The sequence below is a fragment of the Macrobrachium nipponense genome, chromosome 6 (genome assembly GCF_015104395.2).
Source record: "Macrobrachium nipponense isolate FS-2020 chromosome 6, ASM1510439v2, whole genome shotgun sequence".
In the NCBI taxonomy this organism is placed as follows: domain Eukaryota; kingdom Metazoa; phylum Arthropoda; class Malacostraca; order Decapoda; family Palaemonidae; genus Macrobrachium; species Macrobrachium nipponense.
The window spans coordinates 57,127,710-57,145,564 of NC_061108.1; the positions used below are offsets into that span (position 1 = coordinate 57,127,710).

A 17,855-nucleotide genomic window follows, 5' to 3' on the forward strand; every position below is an offset into this window, starting at 1 on the left:
GCTGAATAAGCGACCTTGAAATTTTAGATGCTTGACTCTCGCAATACCTCCTTTCTGAAGGAGTTCCTCCGCGTAATCTGTCAATGCCTTTGATGGTATTTGGCTGAATGATTTGATTGGAGGAGGATCTTTGATCCAACTCCAACCCAACCCTTTGGACACTATGCTCTGTGCCCAATTGCTGAACCCCCACCTGTGACGGAAGAGGAACAGCCTCCCTCCTACCTAGGGAGCCTCATTGTTGATGGGCGGGTTGACCACCACGCCCTCCTCTGAACTGCCTGCTCTTTGTCGCCCTTCCTGCGCCACACTGGCGAAAGTAGCCTCTCGCCCTACCTCACGGTTGCTTGTTAAAAGTACGGTAGCCTTGACCTTCATACTAGGGTTTGAAGGCCGGCGAGAGTGCGTAGGAGGTCGACGGTTGTGATTGAGGAGACAGCAGGAGGATGGGCTGGTTCTGTTTCGAACTAGCAGGTTGTCCCTGTTGGGTAACCAGGACGGCCTGAACAAATTGCTGCTGTTGCTGGTGTTTCTGGTAAGGCTGGAACCTTTTACCAGACTTCTTTGGTTTCTTACCAGCAGTGGGGACGGATTCTTGCTTCCTCTTGGATGAAATACCCCACCTAGCTCTAAGGCTCTGGTTGAGCCTAGCAGCCTCGTGGTGCACTTCATTTACAGCGGACTCTGGGAAGAGATCCGCTCCCACATGCTAGAAGCCAGGAGTCTATTAGGCTCGTGCCTAATAGTGCACTCCTGCAGAACGTGCTTTCGGCAATTCCTCCTAGCTTGGAAGAAGTCGAAAGCATCCGTCTGAACCGTCTGAAGCTGGGATTTGGCCAAGATCTTAAACAGAGGTTCCGTAGCATATGAGAGAGCAGCCATTTCCGTTATTATCAGTGAATTGAGGGACCTGCCAAACCTAGTTCGCGCGTCGAACTCCGCCTGAATCAAGGAATCAGGCAGCCTTGGAAGCTTCTCGCCGAACTGGTCCATGGCGCAGTCCGGCTTGAGCTTGCCAAGCGTGAACGTGGCTGGCAAGTTCTCCCACAATTCTCCAAAGGCTGGGAAGAGCGGAGAAGTAGACTCCGCCTCCCTTAGCTGTGGCATGGGCTCATCCTTGAGGACTGCCTGAAGAGTCCTCTCTACTATTTTCGTGGCGAACGGAAGAGAAGCCTCCTCTTCCGTCGCAAAAATAGTGAAAGGACTCTTATAGGCCTGGAGCTTGGTGTTTGTGCACTCCCAGTCCTCAAGGCAGTGAACCCATTCCCGTTGGGCATGATCCCTACTATAGAGAACATCCTCCCTAGAGATCTTGTCTTCCCTAGTCAGAGCCGCTACGGTCAGCCTAGCATAGCCGATGAAAGGCTGCGTCAAACCCGGAGGATAAAACTCGAAGTCCTCAATCCTTCGAGTTCCACACTCCGGGATAGAGATCATACCATCCTTAAATGGAGCGTAGGCGGCTACTCTCCATGGGTTCTCCATAGAGAAAGCTGGCAGAGAGTCGTATGGCGGGAGCTGGAAAATACCAGCACTTGGCACTGGGGAGACTGGAAGGGGGACCTGAGAGAGCCCAGCTACTCGGTCCTCATTCTCTCTAACTCTGTTAGAGAGATCTTGGATGGACTGGCCTGATTGAGACAGAGTGCTCGACAGTTGTGGCGACATCTGCTCAAATTTCGTCCCCAGGGCGGAGACTTGCGAGCCAACCATCTCGCCCACCTGTTGCATCACCACTGCTGAGAAAGCAGTGGGATCAAAGGTGCTGGGTCCCGCTCCTCCCACCGGCGTTACCGGAGTGGATGCGGTGGAGGCCGGAGAAGGCATTGGCTCGGCTGGAGCGCGAGCCTTCTCCTTAGAAGCCTTGCTTCTAGAGCTCTTCGAGTGAGAAGAGCTCGGCTTAGCTTTCACCGCGTCAGCGTAAGAAGTCGATGACTTCTTAGCCGAAGAAGACGAAGATGACTTCTTAGAAGTCGTCTTAGTTAGAGTCTTCGGTTCTCTCTGTCCCTTCACCTTTGGGGGTACAGAGAGAGCGGGAGAGCGGGTAGGGATCTCAGATCCCACAAAGCCTTGGAAAGAAGCGCTTGAAGAAGGGACAGGAGAAGATCCAGGAACGCCCAAGGAAAGACCTTGGGCGCCCGACACACCTACCTCAACCAACAAATCCTCTGCCCCTACCGCCATAGGCTCGATGTTGAGGTCCAGGGTAGCGACGTCCGGGACCAACTCCTGTGAGGCTACGACCCCGAAAGAATGCTGCAGCTCTTGCTGGATGGAGGCTATGAGAGGGGCTGCGGACAAGGGGTCAACATACCCTGTTGACTTGCCCGCAGGGAAGATCTGGACGGCCAGCTTCTTGTCAAGGATGTAAGGCTGGCCTTTGGCGGCGTTCTTCCCGAAGCCGCCCACCCACGCTTTCAGGGTAGCAAGGGCGACCTCCCTCACACCAGTAGCCTGAAAGAAAAGGCGAGATGAGCTTCTAATGGCGGAACGGGGTTAACAAACTTATGTCTAAGAGTTGTTAGTAAATTGATAAAGAAGCCTATAATCGACTTACCCCCTCCACCAGCTGACTGACCAGGTCGTAGCAGATGGCGCAGGCTTCCGGGTGCCAGACGATCATATCGTTGAATGACGTGGCACATGGAGCGTGAGACCTGCACTCATCGTGGCCGCAGGGGTCGTACAACGTCGCGTTGCATCCCAGGACCTGACAGTTGGTAGCCTGTAAGTGGAAAGATACATGAGTATCAGAAGAACACTTACAGCCTAGCAGTTGCTCCGCTGGTGCCGGAGCGAGAAAGTTAGATTAAACCAGAGCCCCGCCATAATACGTGTGGTAACAAGGTTGGTTGGTGTCCTAGGCTATTGCTCCGCTGGCGGCGGAGACAAGAGATAGAATCCAACCAGGAGTGGTGGTAAAAGGAAACCACGACGAATAATGGCGGGGATGGTAAACATATGAATAATAAAATTAAACAAATCATCGTAAAATTAGGGTATATCCTTAAAATAACAATAATATCAAACCTTTCTCCACCCGTCTACTAGAAGAGTGCCCGGGTAAGAAGCAAGCTCCCTTCCGGTAGCGGGGGAGAGATGTAAGGATATAGTAGGCAAGCAACCGACCCACTAGTATGGACCACCCCGCCCGCTGGCGGAGCCAGTAATCTATAACCAAAGGTGCCCCGGCTGCGACGGAAGGCTCCGTTCGTTATAGAAAGGGAAGGTGGCTGAGCAACTGGGGAAGGGGGGGGAGGGTCTCGGCATAACACGGCGGGAGAGAGAGAGAGGGTGGGGGGGGGTTGGCCTACTCCTCCCCGTCTCAACAACTACCCGCTCGGAGACTCGGTACCCTATGAGTGGTCGCCCTAATACCCCCCGCTGGGAGGAACCCCTGGCCACCTCAGAGAGAGAGGGAGGAAGGCAACTGAGGTTGTCATGACAACCAAGGGGTACCCCCAGTGCCTCCCTATACTGGTATGGGAGGGAAGGGGAAGGGTAAGGTGCGATGGAACACGTGACCAGCAAGTGGCCTAAGCCGCGAGCAACACAACCGTGGGAGGGCCACGTGAACCAGGCTGTACCAATACATGGGACATGCACCTAGGCTAGCCTAACACCCTAAAATAGAATAAAATTACATCGTAAAGATGGAAAAGACACTTTTAGTAGAAGAAAAAGAAGCCCAGGAGGAGGCAAACTGTTCCGAGGAACAGAAGCCTACTCGGAGCCAGCGATAGCCGATGAAGAGCAAGAGCCGGGATGCTGGGCTGGAACAATAATAATAGCCCTAAATACCAAACTAAGAGAAATGGTAAAGGGGCTAATCTAGCTAAAACTAACTCGATGTAAAAAACGATGAACGTAATATAGTAAGCCCATAAGTATAAGAAGTCCCAGTATGGAGGACCGGGAATTCTTAACGAGGCAGCATGGCGCCGCCACGAGACAACCGGGAAACCGTATATGACCTATTAGAAGGAAAATACTGGTTCCCGGAAGACAAAAATACAGTAAAACATTACTTATGAGGCACTTAACTTAGCCGTTGCGATGGCAGAACGTTCCATGATGATGATGATAAAATATCCCGTAAATAGGCACAGCACAAAGAAAATGCGTCTGAACGCTAGCGCTAATGATTAAGGATGTCCGCTAGGGGCGCTGCTAGCCGTGGCGTCCTCTAGTAGTAGTAGTAGCGGAAGCATCGCCCGTTGGTATCAGCTCTCTCTTGTGGGGATTCTGGTTGGAAGTTCTAATTGGTGAATGTCTCGTGGTAGTGTTCCCACTCGCCCCTAATACCATACCGACACTTCCGTTTTTTAAGAGTGAGCGAGTCAGTTTACTGACATTTTCTTAATTTTGTTTTTCTCTGGTAATTTTAGATTAATTTTACCTAGAAAGAATGATATTAAGGATCCTTTCATAGGCCGACACGAGCTGAGCCCAGAAATACGATGTAAAAACGATGAACGTGATATGGTAAGCCCATAAGTACAAGAAGTCCCAGTATGGAAGACCGGGAATTCTAGACATGAGGCAGCATGGCGCCGCCACTAGCCGACCGGGAAACCGTATAGACCTATTAGAAGGAAAATACTGGTTCCTGGAAGACTAAAATACGGTAAAATACTACTATGAGGCACTTAACTTAGCCGATTCGATGCAGCACGTTCCATGGTAAATAAGTGGAGATAAATCCAAGAAATAGGCACACGTGAAAAAATGCGTCCAACGCGTACTGCTAAATATTAAGGATGACCGCTAGGGGCGCTGCTGTCCGTGGCGTCCTTAGTAGTAGTAGTAGCAGCCGCATCACCCGTTAGTATCAGCTCTCGCTAATGGGGATCTTGGATTGGAAGGTCTAAATGGTGAATGACTCGTGGTAGTGTTCCCACTCGCCCCTATTCTCATACTGACACTTCTTTTATAGAGTGAGCGAGTCAGTTTTACTGACATTTTCTTAATTTTGTTTTTCTCTGGTAAGATTTAGATTAATTTTGCCTAGAAAGAATGATATTAAGGATCCTTTCATAGGCCGACACGAGCTGAGCCCAGAAATATGAGAGAGAGAGAGAGAGAGAGAGAGAGAGAGAGAGAGAGAGAGAGAGAGAGAAAACTGAGGTATATTTACATCCAAGTCTAAGCATAGTATAAATGGATTCTGTAAGTGAAATAATGTTTTGCTGATATTTTGCTGGTTTTTCATTAAATGAGAAACTGATTTTCATGTCAAGTCTAAGCACAGTATAAACGGATTCTGTAAGTGAAATAATCTTTCATTGATATTTTGCTATTTTTTCATTAAGAGAGAGAGAGAGAGAGAGAGAGAGAGAGAGAGAGAGAGAGAGAGAGAATTATACATACACATTAAAAATATTTAATACAATAGTGACACTACATATAGAAAGGTAAAGAAAGATTAATTCATAAAACTAGGCTATAAGAATATAGGGTAAACAACCGCAGACGATCTATCGTCATCGCGCTGGCCAGACCTTATTCACTCGATAATTAATTGGTGAAACAAGAATACAATTACAACTTTAAGCATACCATTTCATCAACATAATGTGATCTATGAAAGCCCCATATGAACTGAAATAAGCATGTGAGCTCTTCATAAAATATGTTTTCAAGGCAGTTTTGAAATCCTATATGGCGGCAATCGCGTGGCTGGCCGTTCTAACCACAGACAATCCACCATCTTTCCCAGCCTTCCCAGCACTCATTTGAACAATTATAGCGTATATATGTAATGTTTATTGATCTTATTCAAGATTGCAGTTGTAATCAGCACAATAAAAACAACATTTTGTTGCCTGTATTAGTGAGAGTATGAATCTTTTTATTCCCTGGGTCATGGTTTGAACTGAATTCATTTTTACCTTGTAATCGGTGGTTTTAGCCTTACTGCCATCACAACTGAAACTCCACAGTGCTTATTTGATTGTAATTATACACATTTTGGTCTTAATTCACTCCAAATTGCACTTGAACCATGTTGCTGTTCCTGGTTCCTAAGCACTCACTCCGCAAACACAGTTACTTGCAGCAGACGACTACATGTTTATGAGGTGCAAAGCTTATTCCCTTAATTGTTTACTTTACTCATTATTTAGTTGAACTTTACTTCAAAATGTTTATATAATTCATGTTTATTTTCCCTTTTTTGCAATCAAATTAACCCCGAAAAATTACAGATATTTCGGAAGTACGAGCAGACGACGGCATAAAGACTCATCGTTGCCAATCTAGTGGAGCTTCGCACATACACCAATGCTTTTACAAATTGTTTCCATGAATTCTAGTTGTCATAGTAATGCAGTAATGATAAAATCGCTGTAATACGTACAGTTCGGGTAAAAATGATTGACGCATCCTATAGATACTGCATTTACGCAATACCTCAGAGTACTTACTCACTACAATGCTGTGATGTGCTTGATTGATGTTTTTGAGGGTTCTAATACTTGGTGTGACCCCCACACCTCTTTTTAACTGCTTGAAGTTGTCCTAGAACACTCTTGACTAAGTTTTCAAGGATGGTTTTGGGAAAGTTCTCCCAAATGTCTCTGACCTCTCTCTCTAGTTTCTCGATACTGGAGGTGTCGCGGTCCCTTAATTGTGCTTTGATGATGCCCCACAAATTCTCAATGGGATTGAGATCGGGGCTATTGCCAGGCCAGTCACTAAGAAAAGGGATTTTACAGAATTTAAGGAGATCTGTGACTGTTTTTGCCCTATGACAAGGGGCACCATCCTGCATGAACACCTTTGCATTACATTTGACCATTGACGGCACCAAATATTCCATTAACAGCTCAGAATAGTTGTACTGGTTCATAGTAACATTCTTGGGCAGTGTTACCAACACCCCTTTGCTGTGGTATGAAAAGCAACCCCAGAACATCAAAGAATCAGGGTGCTTTGTGGTGGTATTCACGTACTTCTCCCGGTAAGGGTCACTACTACGGGGTCGGTAAACCTACCCCGAAGGCCCTGAGGACACTGAATGTGACTTTGTTACTATAAAGGATCCCTTTAAAGTGCTGGAGGGTTAAATTCTTCAACATACGCCTAGCATATGAAAGGTAATTCCTAATGTGACGCCTTGTCAGAAGCGGTTTTTTCTTGGCAGCAAGACAACGGTAGATATGACCTTAGATTTTCCTGTTTTGCTCCTTCAGCTGTTTAGAGGAAGCCCATGAGTTCTTTTCAATAGCAATTCGAAGAAATCTGAGGTTTCTGTCGGTTAGTTGCCTCTTTCTCCCTGTCAATGTTCCAACCTGGGGTTGGGCCCTCTCACCCCCCCATCCTTGAACTTTTTAATCCAGCGCTGGGCAGTTCTGACCGTCACACTGACACTAGCAGCAATTTCGGAGGTTGACTTGTTGCTTGTACAAAGCAACTACCTGAGCAACCTGTGTTTCAGTAATGTGCTTATTACCCGGCATAATCCAGCACTACACCGCAAAAACCACAGGTAACTATGCGTGGAAACAGGTTTCACAAAGCAATGTTACCAGGCAACAGAGGCCTCCCACCCACGCACCATCAAGGGTATGGGGGAGGGGTGCTTGTGAGCGGGAAGCTGAAAGGTACGTGATTGCCAGACGTATGTTTACGACATTTAATTCGGCCAATACTGGAGTTGAGAACCTTGCTGTCCTTTTTGGCAAAAATAATTGACGGCGTCAATCATTTTTACCTGAACTGTATATATACTACAAATAGATAGGCTAATTTCACTTATTTCCCCGGTTTTGTGTAAGTCTTATACCCAGTTTTTATAGGGTAAACATACCAATTGACAACACTGATAAACAATTGAAGAGCACAAAACGCTGCAAAACACTGCAAAGAATGCCGTAGTCCCCTTGAATAAATACGAATAAGTGCTGGTTGGAGGTCAGGTTTACGATTGTTGTGATGAAAGTGTCCCAGCGTCTATGGGTACAAGTGGTGTGCGGATTTAGCACAGGAAATGGGAAGTTTGTTGACACAAGCGACTCCGCAAACATAGAGATGGGGTCAATCTTCTAAACTTTTTTAATCTTAAGTAAAAATTTCGAAAGCATTTTGGGGTAGTGTGCACTGCGTTGGCCACACTTTTCATTACCCTCTGTTTAAATCTTGAAATAGGGCCTTAATTTCTAACTTTGAAGAAAATACTTTGAAAAGAGAGTAGAGGTCTTGAGCTCCTGTTATCACAACCAAGAACTCATGACTAATGGCCATCTCCGGTGTCAGAAAGTGGTAAAGTACTTTTTTGGAGGGTGGCCAACACCGCGGTAGTCGTTGAGTTGGCCAGTCCACTCGGTTGTTTACCATACAGTATCAGTGAAACATTGAACTAAAGTCAATCATAAAACAAAAAAAAAAACAAAAAAATGAGGCAAAACTCTCTCAAAAAGCATGGAGCTACAAGCCAATTTTGGCTCTGTCATTGCCTGAAGTTTAGTAGGCAACCATCAGAAATGAAAAAAATTATCATTATCATATATAAATATTGGAATATATGACAGCTCAAAAAAATAATTATATATAATTGTATACAAATTGCGCTGTGAGCAAAACGGTTAAAGCTAATGAGTTAATTATTTTTTCATTGTATTGTATATAACAAATTGTGAACGATCAAAGCAACACAGAAAATATTATCACAATATGATGCATGAATTCGTAACGTGCAGACATAAAAAAAAAACTTTTCAAAAATTCACCATAAATCAAAATATTGTGCTAGAGACTTCCCGTTTGTTGCAAAATGAAGGTAATTGATTGAATATTACTAGACTGTAAGTGTTGTAGCTTACAGTTGCAGTTTTCGACCATTTCGGTCAAGTTAAAGTTGACCGAAGGTCAAATTTTTTTCTGTTTATTGTTATTTATATGAAAATATTTCAAAACTGATAAAAGCTACAACCATGGATGTTTTTTTGTTGAATTCTACATGAAATAGCGCACATTTTCATATATAAAACTTTATGTAATGGCTAATTTAAAATGGTGCAAACATTACAACAATCGGACAAAAAAAATTTGACTTTTTCGGAAGAGTTACCGTGCGGACGTAAGGAAAAAGTTTTTTTTCATAAATTCACCATTAATCGAAATATTGTGCTAGAGACTTCTAATTTGTTGCAAAATAAAGGTAAATGATTGAATATTACTAGAATATAATAGTTTTAGCTTACAATTGCGTTTTTTTACCATTTTGGTTGTGTCAAAGTCGACCGAAGGTTGAAATGTTGGCACTTATTGTTATTTATATGAAAATATTTCAAAACTGATAAAAGCTACAACCATGATTGTTTTTTGTTGTATTCTACATGAAATATCACAAATTTTCATATATAAAACTTTATGTAACGGCTAATTTAAAATGTTGCAAACATTACGACAATTAGACGAAAAAATTTCTGATTTTTTTCGGAAGAGTTACCGCGCAGACGTAAGGAAAATGTTTTCTTTTCATAAATTCACCATAAATCGAAATATCGTGCTAGAGATTCCAATTTGTTGCAAAATAAAGGTAAATGATTGAATATTACTAGGATGTAAGAATTTTAGCTTGCAATTGCGTTTTTCGACCATTTCGGTCGAGTCAAAGTTGACCAAAGGTTGATATTTTGACTTATTGTTATTTATATGAAAATATTTCAAAACTGATAAAAGCTACAACCATGGGTTATTTATTGTTGTATTCTACATGAAATTGCGCACATTTTCATATATAAAACTTTATGTAACTGCTAATATAAAACTGTGCAAACATTATGACAGTCAGACAAAAAAATTTTTTTAAATTTTAATTTTTTTCGGCAGTTACCACACGAACGTAGGAAAGTTTTTCTAAAATTCACCATAAATTGAAATATTGTGCTAGAGACTTCCCATTTGTAGCAAAAGGAAGGTAATTGATTGAATATTACTAGACTGTAAGTGTTGTAGCTTACAGTTGCAGTTTTCGACCATTTCGGTCAAGTTAAAGTTGACTGAAGGTCGAATTTTTTCTATTTATCGTGATTTATATGAAAATATTTCAAAACTGATAACAGCTACAACCATGTGTTGTTTTTTGTTTTATTCTACATGAAATATAGCAAATTTTCATATATAAAACTTTATGTAACGGCTAATTTAAAATGGTGCAAAGATTACGGCAATCGGACGAAAAAATTTTATGATTTTTTGGAAGAGTTACCGCGTGGACGTAAAGAAAAAGTGTTTTTCATAAATTCACCATTAATCGAAATATTGTGCTAGAGACTTCTAATTTGTTGCAAAATAAAGGTAAATGATTGAATATTACTAGAATATAATAGTTTTAGCATACAATTGCGTTTTTTTACCATTTTGGTCGAGTCAAAGTTGACCGAAGGTTGAAATGTTGGCACTTATTGTTATTTATATGAAAATATTTCAAAACTGATAAAAGCTACAACCATGGGTTATTTATTTTTGTATTCTACATGAAATTGCGCAAATTTTTATATATAATACTCTATGCAACTGCTAATATAAAATGGTGCAAAAATGATGTCAAAGTGACAAAATAATTTCTGAGATGTGTCGCTGATGCTTTTCAGTGCAAGAAGAAAGAAATTAGCGCTTGCACGCCTGGGTAATGATGGGAAACAAAACAACAGCTTGATCCGTGAGCTCCCAGCATCCATCCCCCAAGGCGCGTGATTCAAAAGTTTTCACCTAGTAGGCCTATAACTATTTTTCCGCAAATTAAAAAAAAAAACTTTTTTCGTCGATGTACAGTACGTCGGTTCGGCACCGACAGACAATTTTCGTGGACGTTTAATACATCCAATCGGCGTTAAAGGGATAATAAGAATAGTAATTCTCTCTCTCTCTCTCTCTCTCTCTCTCTCTCTCTCTCTCTCTCTCTCTCTCTCTCTCTCTCTCTCTCTCTCTCTCTCTCTCTCTCTCTCCTACAGAGATGTATATCTTTTTTGTATGATAAATAAATGAATTACTACTTTCAAATATTAATATTAATGTATACAGCAACAATATCAATTCATTAAAGAAAATACTAATGTGAATTAGTAAGGTTTTAGTTTATAAATTTGAAAAATTATGTAAGAATGAAGGATATCCCAGTCTTCTCTCTCTAACTCCAGGTACTAAAGCTGTCAAACATATCAAGTTATGGGACCAGGGGGAGGAGCTGTTGAGTTGTTGCCACCAAGTGTTCATGCAATTTCTCTCTCTCTATCTCTCTCTCATTTATTGAGACTCAAGAATTTTTATACTACATGTACTATATGTTTTTAATACTTTCAAATAATAATGATAATAATAATAATAATAATAATAATAATAATAATAATATAACTGTAATTACAAAATTCATATTACGTGATAGTATTTTAAAGAAACAATAATCTATCCATTTCACTCCTTTAATTAAGGATAACTCCTCTCTCTCTCTCTCTCTCTCTCTCTCTCTCTCTCTCTCTCTCTCTCTCTCTCTCTCTCTCTCTCTCTCTCTCTCTCTCTCTCTCTCTCTCTCTCTTTTGCCACACAAGATATGTATGTCATAGTGATAACTCCCTCCCTCTGTTTCGCTGGAAGCGATATTAGTATTTTCTTAGAGAACAGATAGATAAACACACACACCCACTCTCTCTCTCTCTCTCTCTCTCTCTCTCTCTCTCTCTCTCTCTCTCTCTCTTTTACTGAGATGAAAGAATTTTTATGGTACTTGTATGCAAATTGTTTATTGATATTTTCTGTTGTTAGTAATAATAATAATAATAATAATAATAATAATAATAATAATAATAAAACTGTAATTACAAAATTCGTATGTGGTAGTATTTTAAAGAGATAAAAATGACCTTTCCATTTCACTTATAAGGATAACTCTCTCTTACTGAGATGAGAGAATTTTTATGGTAGATGCATGTGTTTATTAACCCTCTTACGCCGACTGGACGTATTTTACGTCAACATTTTTTGTCTCCCGTGTGCCGACTGGACGTATTTTACGTCGACTTACAAAAGTTTTTTTTTAAATTCGCGGAAAAATACTTATAGGCCTACCAGCCTAAAACTTTTGAATCACGCGCCTTGGGGGATGCTGGAGTTTTCACGGATCAGGTGTTGTTTTGTTTACAATCGTTACTCAGGCGCGCAAGCGCGAATTTCTTTCTTGCCGCACTAAAAAGCATCTGTGACACATCTCGGAAATTATTTAGTCACTTTGACATAATTTTTGTACCATTGTAAATTAGCCGTTACATGAAGTATTATATATGAAAATATGCAAATTTTTATGTAGAATGCAACATTAAAATACTCATGATTGTAGCTTTTATAAGTTTTGAGATATTTTCATATAAATAACAATAATTGCCAAAATTTCAACATTCGGTCAACTTTGACTCTACCGAAATGGTCGAAAAACGCAATTGTAAGCTAAAACTCTTATATTTTAGTAATATTCAATCTTTACCTTAATTTTGCAACTAATTGGAAGTCTCTAGCACAATATTTCGATTTATGGTGAATTTATGAAAAAACTTTTTCCTTATGTCCGCGCGGTAACTCTTCCGAAAAAAATCATACATGCAATTGTGGTAATGTTTGCACCATTGTAAAATTAGCCGTTATATAAAGTTTTATATATGGAAATGTGTGCAATTTCATGCACAATACAACTAAAAACAACCCATGGTTGTAGCTTTTATCAGTTTTGAGATATTTTCATAAAAATAACGATAATTGCCAAAATTTCAACCTTCTGTCAACTTTGACTCTATCGAAATGGTCGAAAAACGCAATTGTAAGCTAAAACGCTTATATTCTAGTAATATTCAAGCATTTACCTTCATTTTGCAACAAATTGGAAGTCTAGCACAATATTTCGATTTATGGTGAATTCATGAAAAAAATAACATTTTCTTTACGTCCGTGCGGTAACTCTTCCGAAAAAATCATACATGCGATTGTGGTAATGTTTGCACCATTTTAAATTAGCCGTTACATAAAGTTTTATATATGAAAATGTGCGCAATCTCATGTAGAATACAACTAAAAATAATTGAACGTTGTAGCTTTTCTCATTTTTGAAATATTTGCATATAAATCACGATAAATAGAAAAAAAACCACGTTCGGTCAACTTTGACTCTACCGAAATGGTCGAAAAACGCAATTGTAAGCTAAAACTCTTACAGTCTAGTAATATTCAGTCCTTTATCTTCATCTTGAAACAAATTCGAAGTCTCTAGCAAAATATTTAGATTTATGGTGAATTTAAAAAAAAATCTTTCCTTCCCTCCGTGTGCGGATTCTCCGCCACAAATCTCCGAAATGTGTACGTCCCATTCTCGGAATATTTGCTCCGTTTCATATTAGCAGCATTTCATAGAGTTTTATATATGAAGATGTGCGGAATTTCATGTAGAATAAAACGAAAAATATTTGAAGGTTGTAGCTTTTCTTATTTCCGAAATAATTGCATATAAAAAATATATATAAAAAAATTCTACATTCGGTCAACTTTAACTCGTCAGATATGGTCAAAAACTGCAATTGTAAGCTAATACTCTTACAGTATAGTAATATTCAATCATTCGTCTTCATTTTGAAAGAAATTGGAAGTTTCTAGGACAATATTTAGATTTATGGTGAATTTTTGAAAAAAATATTTGTTTACGTCCGCGCGTTACGAATTCATGCATTATTTTTTTATAATATTTTCTCTGTGTTGCTTTTATCGTTTTACATGTGTTATATACCAAAAATTGGATTGCAATTTAGTGTACATTACAACGAAAAAAAGTAACTTGTTACCTATAACCGTTTTGCGCACAGCACGATTTGAATACAACTTATATTATGAAATTTCATTTTTTGCGCGATCATATATCGCATTATTTATAATAATGATAATGTTTCATTTTTTTCATTTCTGATGGGTTGCATACTAAACTTCAGCCAATGACAAAAAAGGAGCCAAAAATGAACTCTTAATCTTGAAAACTAAGCTCGCTGTGATTTTTTGAAAAAAATATTTTTTCCGTTTCTGCGCTCACTCTGAAACACCTCCGGCACACGGGAGACAATTTTTTTTTTACCGCTTCGGCGTAAGAGGGTTAATATTATCAAATAATAATAATAATAATAATAATAATAATAATAATAACTAATTTCAAATGAAAATTCTTCCCTTCGTCTTTTTCTGTATCAATTTCCCTACCTTCTCATAAGCCAGTGACGCTCGGAGCTGGGAAACTGTCAAACATGTCAAGTAACGGTGCCATACAATGGTCAACGAATTTAATGGTTTTTATGCAGTATCTCTCTCTCTCTCTCTCTCTTACTGAGATGAGATCATTTTTATGGTACATGTATGCAATAAGTTTATTATTAATATTTTCCAATAATAATACTATAATATGTATAATAACAATACTATACAGTAGTACCTCGAGATACGAAATTAATCTGTTCCGAGGCACCTTTCGTATCATGAGGTTTTCGTATCTTGGACCACATTTTACATGTAAAATGGCTAATCCGTTCCAAGCCCTCCAAAAACACCCCAGTAAATTTCATAATAAAGCTAAATTGACCTATAAACAATGAAATACTACAACAATTTGGACCATTCAGTACCTAAACTAATAAAAAAAAAATGCAAAATATAACCTGTAAATAAAGTATATACGTATTAGTGTACATGGTAACAAGAAATATACTGTACGTAAAATGTGGAAGCTTACCTTTCGAGTGAGGCTACGAACATACGTAACTATCCAAGGAAGATTGCTTCTGCCTACTTTTCACAATGTTCCTGTGTGAGCCTTTTCGGGGGGCGTCTTCTACAAATGATTGCACTTTATGAAAAGCGGCTTTAATTTCTGCCATTTTTTTTTCTTTTGTACATATGTACGTACGTACACTTTAAAAAATATACATACACAATGTTCCTGTGTGAGCCTTTTCGGGGGGTGTCTTCTACAAATGATTGCACTTTATGAAAAGCGGCTTTAATTTCTGCCGTTTTTTTTTCTTTTTTTGAATTTTAACCTTTTTTTTTACTTTTTTCTTTTACTTTACATAGGTTTTTTTTTTTTTTTTTTTTTTTACAAAATTTCAACTTTCTGTTTTTTATCACTTGGTTCTTTTTTTGCATCTCATGACTCTGTTGGCCCTGGTGTCCATCAAAACCCTGTTCAACCAAATGCTCTCTGCAACTGATTGGGGTACTGAATGTTTGGCTGCTGACCTTCAACATAAACTGAAGTGCCTTGATTATACGTACTGGTATGCATGTTGTAAATGATTGGTCTACACCTTCTGTTCAGCAGGGAGTGAATATTCTACCAACCTTGCAAAGTTTCCAGTTATCCCATGAGAGAGACCTTGATCACTTATCCCATGTGAGAGATCTTGGTCACTTTTTTTTTTAAATAACGTACACATTGACGATCCCGAAAACGAATACCGCGTGCGTACTATAACAATGCTGGTACCGAGTGGCCAAAGCACGCCACCATGTGTACATGGTAGATGCATGATGGGAGGGACGCTGGCCAATAGGAGAGAAGGATTTCATGGCCGCGACTAGCATCAGGAACCAATGGGAGAGCAGGAGGATGGTGGCGAGTCTACTAGTACTAAGATGGCGACGCGCGGCGCGATTTTCAAAATTGTTATCCGGGTGAATCTCGGACTTTCAGAAACCTTTCGCATCTTGAAAACTTTTTGTATGTAGAGCCGTTAAATTTTTCGTATTGGCTTTCGTATCTCGAGTTTTTCGTAAATTGAGCCTTTCGTATCTCGAGGTACTACTGTAACTGTAATTAAAAAATTCATATGTGAGTTTTTTAAATACAGTAATCTTTTAATTTCACTCTTTTAAATACTGTAAGGACAACTCTCTCTCTCTCTCTCTCTCTCTCTCTCTCTCTCTCTCTCTCTCTCTCTCTCTCTCTCTCTCTCTCTCTCTCTCTCTCTCTCTCTCTCCACAAGATACGCATGTCATACTGGTAACTCTCTCTCTCTCTCTCTTTCTCTTGGCTGCTAGGAGTTCGTATGTATGTACGTATATACCTTTAAGGGTACTAATGTTTAGGATTACTTTGAAAATATTTTAACACTATCTCTAAGATTAATACATTAATATGATAATAATTTAAGGTAAATTTGATGTAGGATGTTAATCACTTGGTTTGGAGGCATCCTTGTAGATTACCCTGTTGGACAAAAGAATACATGAGCCTCTCTCTCTCTCTCTCTCTCTCTCTCTCTCTCTCTCTCTCTCTCTCTCTCTCTCTCTCTCTCTCTCTCTCAGCAAAAGAATTGATATACAGACAAACATAATTGTTCAGTCCTCTCTTTCTCTGGAATAAATATATGTATTTATCGTAAGGAGTTATTCTCTCTCTCTCTCTCTCTCTCTCTCTCTCTCTCTCTCTCTCTCTCTGTTATTGGCTGTTTATATATTTCTAATGGTAAAATGTTTAAGATGACTTTGAAATGATATTAATAATACCTATTCAATGGTATATTTGATGTAGGATGATACTTTAAGTATACATTTGGTATTTGAACTTTCAAGATAGGCAGATATAGGCATTTTTAGAAGGGAGTTCTAACTATTCGCAGGTTTGAACTATTTGGGGGGTGCCTGGTACACATCCCCCACGAATACGGGGGGGAACACTGTGTGTGTGTATGTGTGTGTGTGTGTGTGTGGGTGTGTGTGTGTGTGTGTGTGTGTGTTATATATCTATATATATATATAGATATATATATATAGATATATATATTAATAAAGCATATATATAATATTATATATATATTCTATCTACAACTCAACTTTTCTATCTATCTATCAATCTATTCATCCATCTCTCACATTGATATTTTTCTGTGTTTACCTTTGTATTACAGTAAATCACTTACTTATCTTACAAAACAAACATACATATTATGCATACATAAAAAAAGTTTCTCTTATCTCAGTAAGAGAGAGAGAGAAACTTTGCCCATATGTCAGTATGTCAAGCTGATTGACAGTTATGCCTTCAACCTTCCCTCCACGTCGGAGATAAAAAGGTCAGGGAAAATATTTATGTTGCGCTAAGTCTTACCTAATTTAATGAATTTCATTTTCTGTTTACTTTGATATTAATATTTGAAAATTAGTAAATCAGGGATTTATCTTACAAAAGAAATGGACAAATAATTTACAAATGCATAAAAATTTTCTCTATCACTGAGAGATAAAGAAATACAACTTACACACTGTGACAATATATACCAAGCTTTTTCTTTAACATTTGATTGATATTTTGCTATTTTTGCATCATATTAATTTTTGAAAATTAGTAAATAAATTATGTATAATAAAATATATGTACATATATGTTTACCTATGCATGGAAGCATCGATCTACAAGCCTTATGATTGGCTACTTCCAACCCCTTCAGCCAATAGGGTGTTGTCATGGAGAGAGGAGTGAATATTGTTTTTTTTATACAGTACATATTATGATGGTAGTAGATTAATACTTAGGGATATATTTTACTGTTTTTTTTATTAGTATTGTTATTTGAACATTATTGAATAATTTTTTTATCATAAAAAATGTATTTAGTCACAAAAATGGTAAAATGAAAATACAGTAATTAGTGATTGTGTATTGCTCTACGAAAAAATCTGTGAATGAGTTAATTTTCCCATGATATATTTGGAGATACATTTCACAGAAAAAACTCAGCATGACTGAATCTGCAATGTAGCAGGGGTCCATTGTACATGTATGCAAATGTTGATATAGCAAATAGTGTCTGTTATTTATCCCTCGGATATCT

General features: G+C 39.0%; 1 protein-coding gene across 6 annotated transcripts in view; it reads left to right on the forward strand.

Moving 5' to 3' along the window:
• Positions 1–17,855, forward strand: part of LOC135216379 (long-chain fatty acid transport protein 4-like) — a 447,308-nt gene that overhangs the window by 236,893 nt on the left and 192,560 nt on the right. The gene's annotated exons all lie outside the window — the stretch shown is intronic.